The sequence below is a fragment of the Mus caroli genome, unplaced genomic scaffold (genome assembly GCF_978045245.1).
Source record: "Mus caroli unplaced genomic scaffold, Mus_caroli_1 scaffold_49, whole genome shotgun sequence".
Taxonomy (NCBI): Eukaryota; Metazoa; Chordata; class Mammalia; order Rodentia; family Muridae; genus Mus; species Mus caroli.
The window spans coordinates 181,261-195,844 of NW_028227304.1; the positions used below are offsets into that span (position 1 = coordinate 181,261).

A 14,584-nucleotide genomic window follows, 5' to 3' on the forward strand; every position below is an offset into this window, starting at 1 on the left:
AATAATAGCATTTTTGGAAAATTATACTCTTATTTTAAATAAGATACTTTTAACTTAGAATACAAAATCAATAATATTTTTTGAAAAACAACAGAAATACTTGTTTTGTAATATAACTAGAGAAATACTTTTTAAAAAACTCGTTCAAATAGACTAATATTATACAAGCAATACAATCTTCAAAACTTGTTAGAAGAAAAATTATATAGGTGTTTAAGTATTTCAGCATGTATTTTGAAAATGGTTTATGGCTTCTCTTGTAAAGTTTATAAAAACTGTAATTGAAATTGTGTAATAAATTTACTTGTCTATTGATCTAGCCAGACACTACTTCAATATAAAAAATCTTCTTTACATTCAGAACCAGCCTTGAGCAGCCAGGATAGGAGAATATTGTGGCAAGTCATGTTCTGAAGACGTGCGAGGAGCCTTATTTGTGCATTGTAATCCTCCTGAGAATTACCCAGATACTCCATTTGATTCTACACCAGGAAAGTATAAGATAATGGAAGCAGTAATAAAAAATTACCCAGATGGGCATAAAGCAGTTCTGCTGCCTGTCCTGGATCTACCACAAAGGCAGAATAGAAGGTTTTTCCTCTCTGCTGTGAACAAGGTGGCAGAAGTTTTAGAACTACCTCTAATGAGAGTATGCAAAGTAAAAACTTTTTATACAATGTATAATCAAAAGCCAGTTTCATGTATGTACTAGTATCTTTGCATGCTTGAGATTCTGAGAGACTGGAGACCCTTCAGAGAATGCTTAGAACAAAAGGTAGATGCACTACACCTGAAAAACTATTCACTGTTATGGAAGGTGAATACTTCAGGATGTGTAAATGCACCAATGATTCAAATAAATGACAACTTCTATGAGGTTCTAACAACCAAGGTTATTGAAGATAATACTAATGAACTCAGAACTGGGAAAGATCCAAAGTCTGGGCCAAGAAGTGTCTGGTTCTGTTTTGAGCCAGCTGGAGGCCTTCCTTCTTTGACTGAACCACCCAAACAACCTAGCATTGGTGTAGGAGAAAGACTTTAACTTATATTCACTGTAGAGATGTCACTGGAGAAATAAAATATGAAATTATTTACATTTTTTTTAAATCCTCTTTATTTTCCCAGTACTTCCAGTTATGCATTTTGCTTGGTGAATTCTTTTCCTTTAATAATTGGTTTTCATGATCTGCTATGATAGAGTATTATCACCAATTGGTGCTTTAAAAGGAACAGTAGTGAAAGCCATTACACAGGGTCAGAGCATTAGTGATTCACTGATAGACTATAACAGAAAGACCCTGATGGCAGATAAAAATATACAGCTTTTATTTCATGTTATTATTAAGAGCCACTGAATTTAAAATGGGAAAAAAGCCAGCCACATATTACTCATTATAGCTCAAATGAATTAAAGTGTTAATTTTATATTTCTCTAATCACATATTCATTCAATATTGTTCTCATTTGCTGCCTTCCAAGACTGGCATTCATAATTTGACTATTCATCAGAAATATGTAAGGCTTTTACAAGAAAAAAATCCTTTTTCATTGTAAATGAATCTATAAGATAATAATAACTAGTTTCCTGAAACACTTAGACTATAAAGAAAAATTTTTAGATGGTAAAACTTATAAAATTATGTATTAATTTGAAATGAGAATATGGAACCTTGCACAAGGGCATCTTCCTGCAGTAGCAATGAATTTGAGCCATGTGATAAGATCCAGGAGTGGAATGATAATTCAGACAAATTAAAGAAGTTGTTTAAAGTCCAGTCCATGTTGCTAACAATTGTGAGTAAGGCTGGAAAAGAAATGCAGAAGTTTTCAGGTAGAATACCAGAGGAAGTGATCTCTTCAGTGTTCTATCTCTGTGAAGAAAAACATTCAAGAGTGATTTGCTTACAGTCCACTGTCGTTATGGCGGGTAGCCTGGTGGCATGCAGACACAGGTGCTGGTGAAGTCACTGAGGATTCTATTACTGGATTCACAGGGACCAGCAAGAATAAGACACTGGCACTGATCTGACAGTCTTTCACCGACAAGGTCATATTTCCTCCTACAAGGCCTCACCTACTAGTACAAGGCCACATCTTCTAATTTCTCTGAAGTAGTGCCATTCCCTTATGACCAAGCACTGGAATACATGAGCCCACAGGTGTCATTCTTTTTTCTTTTTTTTTTTTTTTTTTGGTTTTTTCGAGACAGGTGTCATTCTTATTCAAACCACTGCAGAAAGCAAAATTAGAAATCCACTGAAGTATAATTGTTGCTTTGTTCGTAATTAAAATTATTTTCAGGACACCATGTAAATAGTGAGAGCTATGCTTTATCCAAGTTGAACTGCTCTTGTCTGTAGTTACCATTAATATGACTTTGAATAGTTTATTTTTTGGTATATATTCTTTAGTAATTTAAATATTAAATAGGGTTGGAAGGAAGGCACAGTGATTAAAGGTGCTTGCTGCTAATCCTGGAGTACTGCACTTGATCCTTGGACACTACAATCTATACGCTAGAATGGAATCACAAATTTTCCTCTGACTTCTGCATAAGAACAACCCACATGCACTGAATAAAAATGTAAAACTAAATTAATAATTAGTTAAATGTAAAGTTAAATTAATTAACTTACTTTTTAAAGCAGGGCTACGGAGAAGACCCATTACAGACTCATGCATTATGCTAATTTAGGGTACCAAGTTCTGTTCAGAGCACCCATATCAGACAGCTCACAACATTGGATAAGTACATCTCTAGCTGTTGGGAGTCTTAATTTTGACTTCTAGATCCATTGTCAATATCACCTGCATATATCAACATTCTAACATATATATTTTGTTAAAACTATGTTTTAAATCTTTACAGACAGAAATAAAGTTTATATTAATGACCCAAAATTATATTGTAGCATAAATTAAGGATACAAATTCTAAGTTAACAGAATGTTGAATTTAGTAATTTCATTAACATATGAGAGAAGTGTTTTCCTAGGACAATGTTCTCTGTTGTATTTAAGTTCTGTTTTAAAGTTGTATAAATAGTATATATTTTATGTGCCCTTTGTAGACAGGCATTTTGAAACCCATGTACCTATAGTTCACTCATGATATAGTTATCTGTAATTTTGTATAAGTGCATGTGTGTGTGTATGTGTGTGTGTATGTATATATGTATATATATATATGTATATATATGTGTGTGTATATATATATATAATGCATGTATATGTATATATATATGTATATATAATGTATATCTATATATACGGCATAGAAATATATCATAATTCATTCTCTCTGATTAATAAATTTTATTTTTCATGCTTTATTATATGTGTTTGGGTGGGTTTGCCCACACATGTATCTGGGCATTGTGTGTGTATGTGCTGTTTCTGGATACAACAAGAGGAATCAGATCTCTTCAAACTGGAGTTACAGGAAGTTCTTACTTGCCATATGGGTGTTGGGATTAGAAGAGAGCTCTTGCAGGAGAAGCAATTGCTCTTAACTGCAGAAGCATATCTCTATTCGCAGGAGAGATAACATAGAGTCGTTTCTAGTTAAATGTCTTATAAATAGAGTTGTTAGAAATTCACTCATGAATATTTTTAATTAAAAGGTGGATTTATTATGCATATAATGAAGTCGATTATCATCTTATACAAATTATAAAACCACATTTTGAAATGTCTATTGTCTATCAGAAATGCAGGAAGGTTTCAGTTTCTTTATAAAATGTTATTGTTCGAAAGTACAATATTTTCCTTTTCTCAATCTTACAAGTTGATATTTTAAATTACAATAATTTTAAATATAATAATTTGTATACTACATACTGATTACCTTATTAAACATTAAATATGTTTTTAGAGTACAAAATAACTGAGTTTGTTTCACTCATAAAGACAGATTTATTGATTTACAAACACCATTTAGAAGATGTCTACATAATACAGGATAAACTTTTTATTTCAAAATTTGTACCTTCATCTTGTCTGTAAAGATATTTTTTATAAATTAGGTGATTTTTTTAAACTTTAATATATAGAACATGATATTTCTTGTAAAATCATTTTAAGTTCACATCAAGGCTTATGCTTTGTCAGGGTTATGTATTTTCTATTTATTTTGTGCTAACAGCCATACCTGACATATACATTCATGTTCTTTAATACATAACTATCCTCTTGAATGTCAGTAATTCTAATGCTTGTACGATTATTATATTCATATGATTATTTTGAATTATTTTAAAGTGTAACTTAAATATTTAATAAAGCAATTGTTTTTTAATGGTTCTATACTCTACAAAAGTATCTTCAGCATGTAATAGAATGTATATTTTTACAACACAAAACATCCTTTGTTTCATTATTTCTCCAATAATTCAATTCAAAGTGTTGTTTTTCACATTATTTGTTTCCTTTTAAGGGACTGTGATTAGGCACTGAAATACTTCAGAAAACTTTTGATTCTACCCATGATTTCACAATCTGTTATATGAAATGTATACTGATTGATTCACAGTCTCAGTAGCTTCTGGCTTTCACCGTTTTTGTGCATGTTTAATTACATATTCTAAGAGGATATGTTAACCAGTTGCCAAATTCAGAACCCTTACATAATATAGAAGGACGTTTTTCTTTTTCTTTTCTTTTCTTTTTTTTTCTTTTTTGAAATAATAGTTTATTTAGTCATTTTAAACTGGTTATACTTAAGCTGCAGTTACACAGTATAGTTTAAAAGCCTGTCATTTGCTACATTATAATGATGTCTTCGAACTTAATTATTCATATACTCATACATTTTATAGTTGAATGAACTTTAAATATTATGTGGTATCAATAGCTTATTTAAATCTAACTAATTGAAAAAAGGATCAAGAGAAGAATCTGCTGTGCTCAAAAATCTTTTTTTCAGATTCTAAGTTTATCACTGATGAAGCTATTTTGCTGGTGTTTGTTATTATGGTGTTATAACAAACATCTACTAATTTAATGAATTTGATTGTCTCTGAGATTTTCTCGTGGACAGTAGATTCATTGTTGCTAATTGCCATTTAAGCTTGATTCTGTCCAATCTAGGGTCCCTGCATTATTCTCCCTCTTTATTACCGAAGCTAACAATATCCTTCCAAGAAATCTCAGTGCAACATGGATCACTGAATTTATGCAGAACATTTTATTTCTGCTTGATGTCACTGACATTCTGCAAGATTCCAGTGACCTGTATTAATTCTCCAGAGTAGCCTGTGTGAATGAAGAAATGGCTGTTCATTCAATGCCTCAATTAAACAAACAAACAAACAAACAAAACAAAACACAAAACCTTGTCTCCTTAAGTACCTATACACAAAATTTTGGTAGTAGTGAAGATTTCTTATCAATGCACTTCCATTACAGCCCTGGAAACTGTCAAGTTAACCCATCTTCCTGCCGTATTCGAGAATGTTCTAAATTCTGGACTGCACTCCTTGGTACATCTAAAAATTGCTGCTCCTCATAATTAAACAAAGAAGTACAGTTAAATTTTCAATATGTGTTTATATTCCAGTACTCTCCACCTTATTATACAGCTCCCATTTTTATTGCAGTTAGCTATTGCTCTCAGAATTGCTTTTCTGTTTTTTTCTTGTTGTTGTTGTTTCTTCTGCAATACATTCTACTTCTCTATATCTCTACATTTTTCTTGTCTTTTTGTATGTTTCCTCAATAAAAGTACCCAAATTCTTAAGAAAAAACTGCCATATTTTATTTGTTCCTTCATTCTTAGTATGTTCTGAATTACACCAATTCCATACAAAAATGATATCTAAAGGGTTGTAGCAAAGTACATTTTAGATGGTAACTACTGTTTACCCTCATCAGTCACTCAAGTCATCCATGATGTAACTCAGTATCTTTTACAATCATCATCACCATGTGCTACACACATGATTACCCAGTTCAGAGGGATTGAACAGGTATCTCTGATTTTTAGGAACATTTGGAAGTGTATATTGCAACTTGTGGCAGAGGATGACCCTGGTAATATTTAATTAACTGATACTCTATTAAGGTCTCCACAGTACAATCTGCCAATAGCATCGGAAATGACTTCATTTTTACTTCATTTTGTTTCTGTTGAAGAGCTGAGACAAAAGGATGGACCATCTAGAGACTGCCATATCCGGGGATCCATCCCATAATCAGCCTCCAAACGCTGACACCATTGCATATACTAGCAAGATTTTGATGAAAGGACACAGATATAGCTGTCTCTTGAGAGACTATGCCAGGGCCTAGCAAACACAGAAGTGGATGCTCACAGTCAGCTATTGGATGGATCACAGGGCCCCCAATGAAGGAGCCAGAGAAAGTACCCAAGGAGCTAAAGGGATCTGCAACCCTATAGGCGGAACAATAATATGAACTACCCAGTACCCCCCGGAGCTCGTGTCTCTAACTGCATGTGTAGCAGAAGATGGCCTAGTGGGCCATCAGTGGAAAGAGAGGCCCATTGGTCTTGCAAACTTTATCTACCTCAGTACAGGGGAACGCCAGGGCCAAGAAGTGGGAGTGAGTGGGTGAGAAAGAGGTGGGGTTGTGGGTGGAGGACTTTTGGGATAGCATTGGAAATGTAAATGAAATAAATACCTAATTAAAAAAAAAAAAAAGAAATCTTCCAATACTTGAAAAGAACAACTTAGTCTTTCTTTTCTCTCTTCTTTCCAAAAAAAGTTATCATTATACTTTAGAAACTATAGAGCATGTGAAATATATCAGTGTGGATAATAAAAATAAAGACCTCAGAACTGACAAAACATTTTTTAAAGAGTTGTACAATGCTAGAGAATCATGCCAGAGGATGAGGGTGTCATGGAAACTTTTTGTGTAACTCTTGACCCCTCCCTTACCATCCAAACTCAGTACCCAGGAGAGAACCTGATTATAATACATCAACTCTTGAGTTTACACTATAGCACTCTCCATACACACAGAAAACTGAACACAAAATTCAAAGTCAAACACAAATTCGATTTAGAGAATTTGAAACTTGATTAAAAATTAGAAAATTCAGTAAATATATGTTGCACCTTGGATAAACCACCCCACAATACCCATGCATTATAGACTTGACTTCCAGTTACAGGTTAGTTGGTAGAGGATGACCTAATAGAAGGCAAAACTACTGAAAGAAATTTATGTCATAGGGAATGCACACATGAAATGATAATGAAACTAAGCTTTTTTCTTTTCTTTTCTTCCAATTTCTGGTTATTTAGAGATGTATAGGGCTCCTCCATCATAGGTTTTTGTCATGGTGCCCTGGGTTACTCTATCTCTGAAACATTAAAACTAGCCAAGGAAACTTTTGAAACCAGTAACAAAAATCAGTCTTTCTTCCATTTAGGTTATCTCTTTGTCCTAGCCACAGAAAGTATATCAGAGGTAGATCAAAGGTGGCTTTACTTCATTTAGTTGACTAGTGATTAAAATTTTATTTTTATTTATTTATTTTTTTAATTTATTTTTTATTAGGTATTTTCCTCGTTTAAATTTTCAATGCTATCCCAAAAGTGCTATCCCACTTCTGTGTTTGCTAGGCCCTGGCATAGTCTCAAAATAGACAGCTATATCTGGGTCCTTTCAGCAAAATCTTGCCAGTGTATGCAATGGTGTCAGCATTTGGAAGCTGATTGTGGGATGCATCCCTGCATATGGCAATCACTAGATGGTCCATCCTTTCGTCACAGCTCCAAATTTGGTCTCTGTAACTCCTTCCAACGGTGTTTTGTTCCCATTTCTAGGAAGGGGCAAAGTGTCCACACTTTGGTCTTCATTCTTCTTGAGTTTCATGCATTTAGCAAATTGTATCTTATATCTTGGATATCCTAAGTTTCTGGGCTAATATCCACTTATCAGTAAGTACATATTGTGCTAGTTCCTTTGTGATTGTGTTACCTCACTCAGGATGATGCCCTCCAGGTCCATCCATTTGCCTAGGAATTTCATAAATTCATTTTTTTAATAGCTGAGTAGTACTCCATTGTGTAAATGTATAACATTTTCTGTATCCATTCCTCTGTTGAGGGGCATCTGGTTTCTTTCCACCTTATGGCTATTGTAAATAAGGCTGCTATGAACATAGTGGATCATGTGTCCTTCTTACTGGTTGGGACATCTTCTGGATATATGCCCAGGAGAGGTATTGCTGGATCCTCCGGTATTACTATGTCCACTTTTCTGAGGAACCGCCAGACTGATTTCCAGAGTGGTTGTACAAGCTTGCAAACCCACCAACAATGGAGGAGTGTTCCTCTTTCTCCACATCCTCGCCAGCATCTGCTGTCACCTGAATTTTTGATCTTAGCCGTTCTGACTGGTATGAAGTGGAATCTCAGGGCTGTTTTGATTTGCTTTTCCCTGATGATTAAGGATGTTGAACATTTTTTCAGGTGATTCTCAGTCATTCGGCATTCCTCAGGTGAGAATTCTTTGTTCAGGTCTGAGCCCCATTTTTTAATGGGGTTATTTGATTTTCTGGAGTCCACCTTCTTGAGTTCTTTATATATATTGGATATTAATCCCGTATCCAATTTGGGATAGGTAAAGATCCTTTCCCAATCTGTTGGTGGCCTATTTGTCTTATTGACGGTGTCTTTTGCTTTGCAGAAGCTTTGCAATTTTATGAGGTCCCATTTATCGATTCTCGATCTTACAGCACAAGCCATTGCTGTTCTATTCAGGAATTTTTCCCCTGTACCCGTATCTTCGAGGCTTTTCCCTACTTTCTCCTCTATAAGTTTCAGTGTCTCTGGTTTTATTTGGAGTTCCTTAATCCACTTAGATTTGACCTTAGTACAAGGAGATAGAAATGGATCAATTCGCATTTTTCTACATGATAACCGCCAGTTGTGCCAGCACCATTCGTTGAAAATGTTGTCTTTTCCACTGGATGGTTTTAGCTCCCTTGTGCAAGATCAAGTGACCATAGGAGTGTGGGTTCATCTCTGGGTTTTCAATTCTGTTCCATTGGTCTACTTTTCTGTCACAATACCAATACCATGCAGTTTTTATCACAATTGCTCTGTAGTACAGCTTTAGGTCCGGCATGGTGATTCCACCAGAGGTTCTTTTATCCTTGAGAAGAGTTTTTGCTATCCTAGGTTTTTTGTTATTCCAGATGAATCTGCTGATTGCCCTTTCTAATTCGTTGAATAATTGAATTGGAATTTTGATGGGTATTGCATTGAATCTGTAGATTGCTTTTGGCAAGATAGCCAATAAAATTTTATTTTATTCCAAGAAATTCATATTGAATTTGTGTATTTAAGATTGTAAAAATGGGCCAGAGCTATTATATAAAAGGTTCATGATTTTTAGTATTAAACGTTTAATTCAATTTGATTTAATTATGTATTCCCACCCACTTCCAAAAAAAATCATATAGAGAGAACTCTGTAAAGTTTCCTGTCTAAATTTTCCCATTGGTTATTGTTTGGCAGCACTAAGGTTATAGTAGTGTAAGGAAGTTATTTACCCTTCTGCAATTCATCAATGTTAGTTAGATTTCTCCTGTTTCATTTGAGGTCATTCATGCATTTAATATGTGTGTACATAAATTATGGTATATACACACACATACAAATATACACACATACACACATACACACACCCTCATACACACACACATACACACACACACACACACACACACACACACACACATATTCACATATTTAGATTCATATGGCCACTACAACAGAGAGGACTAAAAAGAACTCTTAATTATAAGAATTGCTTGCATATCCTTGCCAACTGTATTAATTTTCAGACAACTTTCTCATTTTTAATTCAGAGCAAAACCGATAGTGTTTCTTTCTTCTTAGAGTTGGAATTTAAAGAATGTTATAGAAATGGACTGTTCTAGTATGTGATGTTTAGTTACTGCTTTTTCATCCAGTGTAATTCCTTAGAGACTCATCTCAGTGGCAGAGAACTTCTCTTTCATAGTATTGGTATGAGCATGAGAGACTTCTTAACTAAACTTAAGTAAATCAAATGATAATCTCTTTTTTACCAGATATGCTTAATAGAAAATGAGCAAAGCAAACTACAGCAAGCTTACTCTGGACATAAATTTTTATTCTTTCCTGAGTATTTATGTATACATCCTTTTAAATGCCCAGAAAATATTTTATACCAACTTTTTATTTATATTTTTGTTGCATTAAAATCGGTATTTGCAAAATGAGAATGTTTAAACTTTGAGGAGGTTTGAATTAATCAATTAATTGATTAATTACCAGTCCAATATTAGTAATTCATTTAGTATCATTTAAACACTTTGCTGACCTTAGATGCTTAAATATTTTCTATTTGTAAAAGTTTTATAAGATCTAAAGTATAACCATTTGAGGTAATTCCTATAGTGAATGGTGGTGTAATTTAACTTTCTATTTATGCTTGTTAATGCTGAAGCAACATTTATTGCCTTTTCTTGGCTGCATTTCTCCAACTTGCAAAGCAGTCAAGTGATCATAAATGGGTTTATACTACTGAATTACTCTCTTCTCAATCTCTGTTGTCCTCATCTTGACTTTAGTTTCACAGAAGCCTTAGGATTAGCAAGAGTGATTCTTGTCACTGTACTCTTATTTTCCATGACGATTTCAGTTATTTTATTGCCTATGACTTTACACATGGATTATAGAATAAGCTTATCTAAGCTTATCGGTATTTACACAAAACATTTGAGTTAATTGGCAGGAACCCCATTAGGAGTCTAACTCAGTGAGTGACAGTTACTATGGGGAGACTTCAATAAAAGGCTAAGATGCATTTTTCAATTTATAAAGAACATACCATATTTTTATTACTTTCATGAGCATTTTATCGTTTTTTGCTTTCAATAATGTTCTATACATATTTTAAAGTCATTAAACATTTTTGTTTATTTTGAGATACTAGTAAATATATCTGATCTAAGATTATTAACTTGTTCTTAATTTTAAAATTTAATTATTGTTAATGTATTTTGGATTTTATAACCTTTCCAAACCAAATTATTAGTTCTAGAAGTGTTTGTTGGGGAACTGAATTACAGTATTGACTATCATGTCTTTTTTCAAAACAGACATGGGTATTGTTTCTTTGCTAATCTAAGAGCTCTTATGTGTGTATATTTATTTGCTTCTTTATTACTGTTTGCCTGTAGTAGTCTGTTTTTTTTAATCTTTTTTTTTACAGTCCAGACTTTATTACCCTCCAGTTCCACCCTCTGACTTTTCCACATCCTTTACCTAATTCCCACCCCCCCATCCCACTAAAACTCCTCTCTCTGCTCCAAGAGGATGTCCCCAACCCATGTTTCCATGAGCCCTCTACTCCGTGGGGCCCCAAGTCTCTCCAGGCTTAGGTGCATCTTCTCTGAATAAGTGCAAACTGGCAATATTCTGATGTATGTGTTCAGAGCCTCATATTAGCTGGTGTATGCTGCCTGGTTGGTAACTCAGTATCTGAGAAGTCTTAGGCGTGCAGATTAGTTGAGACTCTGGTCTTCTATGAGGTCACCCTCTTACTCAGCTTCTTCCAGCTTTCCACCAATTCAACCACAGTTGTCACCAGCTTCTGTCCATTTGTTTGGGTGTAAATATCTGCATCTGAGTCTTTCAGCTGATTGTTTAGCCTTTTGAAGGTCAGTTATGATAGGCTCCTGTTTATAAGCACACCATAGCATCAGTAATACTGTCAGGCCTTGGGACCTCCCCCTGAGCTGGATCACAATTTGTGCCTGTGTCTGGTCCTCCTTTTCCTCAGGTTCTTCTCCATTTGTGTTCCTACAGTTCTTTTAGACAGGAACAATTCTAGGTCAGGGTTTTTTGACTGTGGAATGACAAACCCATCCCTCCATATAATACATGGTCTTTTACTGTAGGTGGACTCTAAAAGTTTTCTCTCCTCACTGTAGAGCATTTCATCTAAGGTCCCTCCCTCTGAGTCCTGAGCATCTCTCACCTCCCAGGTTTCTGATACATTCTAAAGGGTCCCCTACTTCCTAACTCCCAAAGTTGCCTGTTTTGATATTTTCTGCTGGCCCTCATGGCTTTAGTCCCCTTCCCTCTCTTAATACCTGTTTCTGTTCCCTCTTCCCCTCTCTGTTGGCTTTCCCACTCAGGTCCCCCCCTCTATCCTCACCTTCTATGATTGCTTTTTTTTTTTTTTTAAGATGGCACATAATCGATTTATTGATAGATTTAGACCCATAGATAGATGCAATGGAGATAAGAAAATAATCACATAACTAATTGCTTTTTGTATCAATTCCCTTTATTAGCCCACCATCTGCATTTTTCTTCAGATGCCCTCTTGTATCTTAGTCTGCATCCTATCAGAAGAAACACATCTATAAAGCAATCTCAAAACATTTTTGGTGGAAATGAAACCTTACAACCCTAACTGACATTGCAAATCTCCACATATTTCATTGTGGACTCTTTCCCTGCATTTTTTTTTTAATTTGGTAAATTAATTTGGTAAATTAATTACAAAATTTAATTTTGTAAATTCCTCATTTACATTTCTAGTGCTATCCAAAAAGTGGGATTGAGGAATTATTACTTGCACCTTCGTCCTTTTTACGTTCTTGAGTTCTGTGGATTGTATCCTGGGCATTCTGTATGTTTTGGGCTAATATCCAATTATTAGTGAGTTCATACCATGCATATCATTTTGTGTCTGAGTTACCTCATTCAGGATGATACTATCTACATCCATGCATTTGTCTGCAAAATTCATGATATTCTCATTCTTAATAGTTGAGTAGTATTTCATTTTATAAATGGATTACATTTTCTGCATCCATTCTTTCTTCTAAGACATGGTACACTGAATCTAGAAGAAGAGAAAGTGCTAAAGTGCCTCATACTCATTGGCAAAGGGGGATATTTCCTAAACAGAACTCCAATGGCTCAGGCTCTAAGATCATGAGTTGATAAATGGGACCTCATGAAACTGCAAAGCTTCTGTAAGGCAAAGGATATAGGGAACAGGGCAAATCAGTAACCTACAGATTGGGAAAAAGTCTTCACTAACCCCATATCAGATAGAGGGTTAGTATTCAAAATATATAATTAACTCAAGGAGCTAACTAACAACTAACCAAACAACTCAACCCAATTTTAAAAAAAAATACAGGATATAGAACAAAACAGAGAATTTACAACAGAAGAATCTTGAATGACTGAGAAGCATTTAAAGAAATGTTCAAAATCTTTAGTCATCAGGGAAATGGAAATCAAAACGACCCTGACTTTCCACCTTACACAAACCAATATCTCAGGTATCTATATCTCAATATCTATAACACATGTTGGTTATGATGTGGAGAAAGAGGAACACACACTTCCATTGCTGGTGGGATTACAAACTGGTAAAATCACTCTGGAAATCAATATGGAGGTTCCTCAGATAATTGGAAATAAATCTACCTGAAGTCTCAGCTTTTCCACTCTTGTGTGTATGCCAAAAGGTGTACCACCATGCTACAGGAGCACATGTTCCACTATCTTCATAGAAGCCTTATTTGTTATAGCCAGAAGCTGGAAAAAACCCAGATGTTCCAATCTATTAGCTTCAAATTTAGGTTTACAGTTTTGAGTGACTAGATGAATTATGTAATGAGAATTGGCATTTTACTTTATTACTAATATTTGGGAAAGGACTTTTCCTTTATTTTAGAAATGACGTTAGCTAAAAGTTTTCTTCTTTCATCAAATACATTTTATTAAGTGGAAATAGCTCTGCTCCATCTTCAAGTAGCCAAGTACTTTTACTTTGAAGAAGAGCTGGTTTTTCAGATGTCCTGCTATGGAAACTGTTAACATCACATGGTTTGGTTCCTTAGAATATTCACCTGGGAAATTACATTTGCGTGTCATTTTTAGGGAAGAATTGTATTACTTGAAAGTGAGTATCCTTTTTTATATATACTGATAGAGTCTGTTTGCTAATATTGCGGGGGAAATTTTTTCGTTTATGAGAGACATTGGTCTCTAATTACTTTGCTACTTTTTCTGGCCTCTGGATTTTATTGATATTGGAGTTTACACTGAATTTATAGAACTTTCCTCCCTCCCTCCCTCCCTCCCTCCCTCCCTCCCTCCCTCCCTCCCTCCCTCCCTCCCTCCCTCCCTCCCTCCCTCTCTCTCTCTCTCTCTCTCTCTCTCTCTCTCTCTCTCTCTCTCTCTCTCTCTTTCTGTGTGTGTGTGTGTAAGAATCTATACAGTTATTAGTGGTGACCAAGACTTTTCTGGGGAAGTTGCAGGAGGGTAATGCAGATGATTCTCCTTATGGCAAAGCATGAGGACTTGGTTTCCCACAAGACCTGTGTGGATTTTTGTACAAAATATCCTGGCCTTTCCAGAGGGAATACTTGGTCTGCTTTTGTCTTGCGTTTCCATTCCCATTGTTTTGGCTTTGCTATTAGCATTTTTCTTTCACTTTGTCTGTGATAGATGTTTCCCCAGATTCGGAAAAAGAAAGCTCCGACTGTGATTCATTCTTATTTGTCTCTGAGGATTGTATGAATGGAGCAT

At 34.9% G+C, this 14,584-nt stretch overlaps 1 pseudogene; it reads left to right on the forward strand.

Annotated features, from left to right (window-relative positions):
• Nucleotides 1-240: 240 nt before the first annotated feature.
• On the forward strand, nt 241-1,045 carry LOC146999719 (NADH dehydrogenase [ubiquinone] flavoprotein 2, mitochondrial pseudogene; annotated as a pseudogene).
• The last annotated feature ends 13,539 nt before the right edge of the window (nt 1,046-14,584 follow it).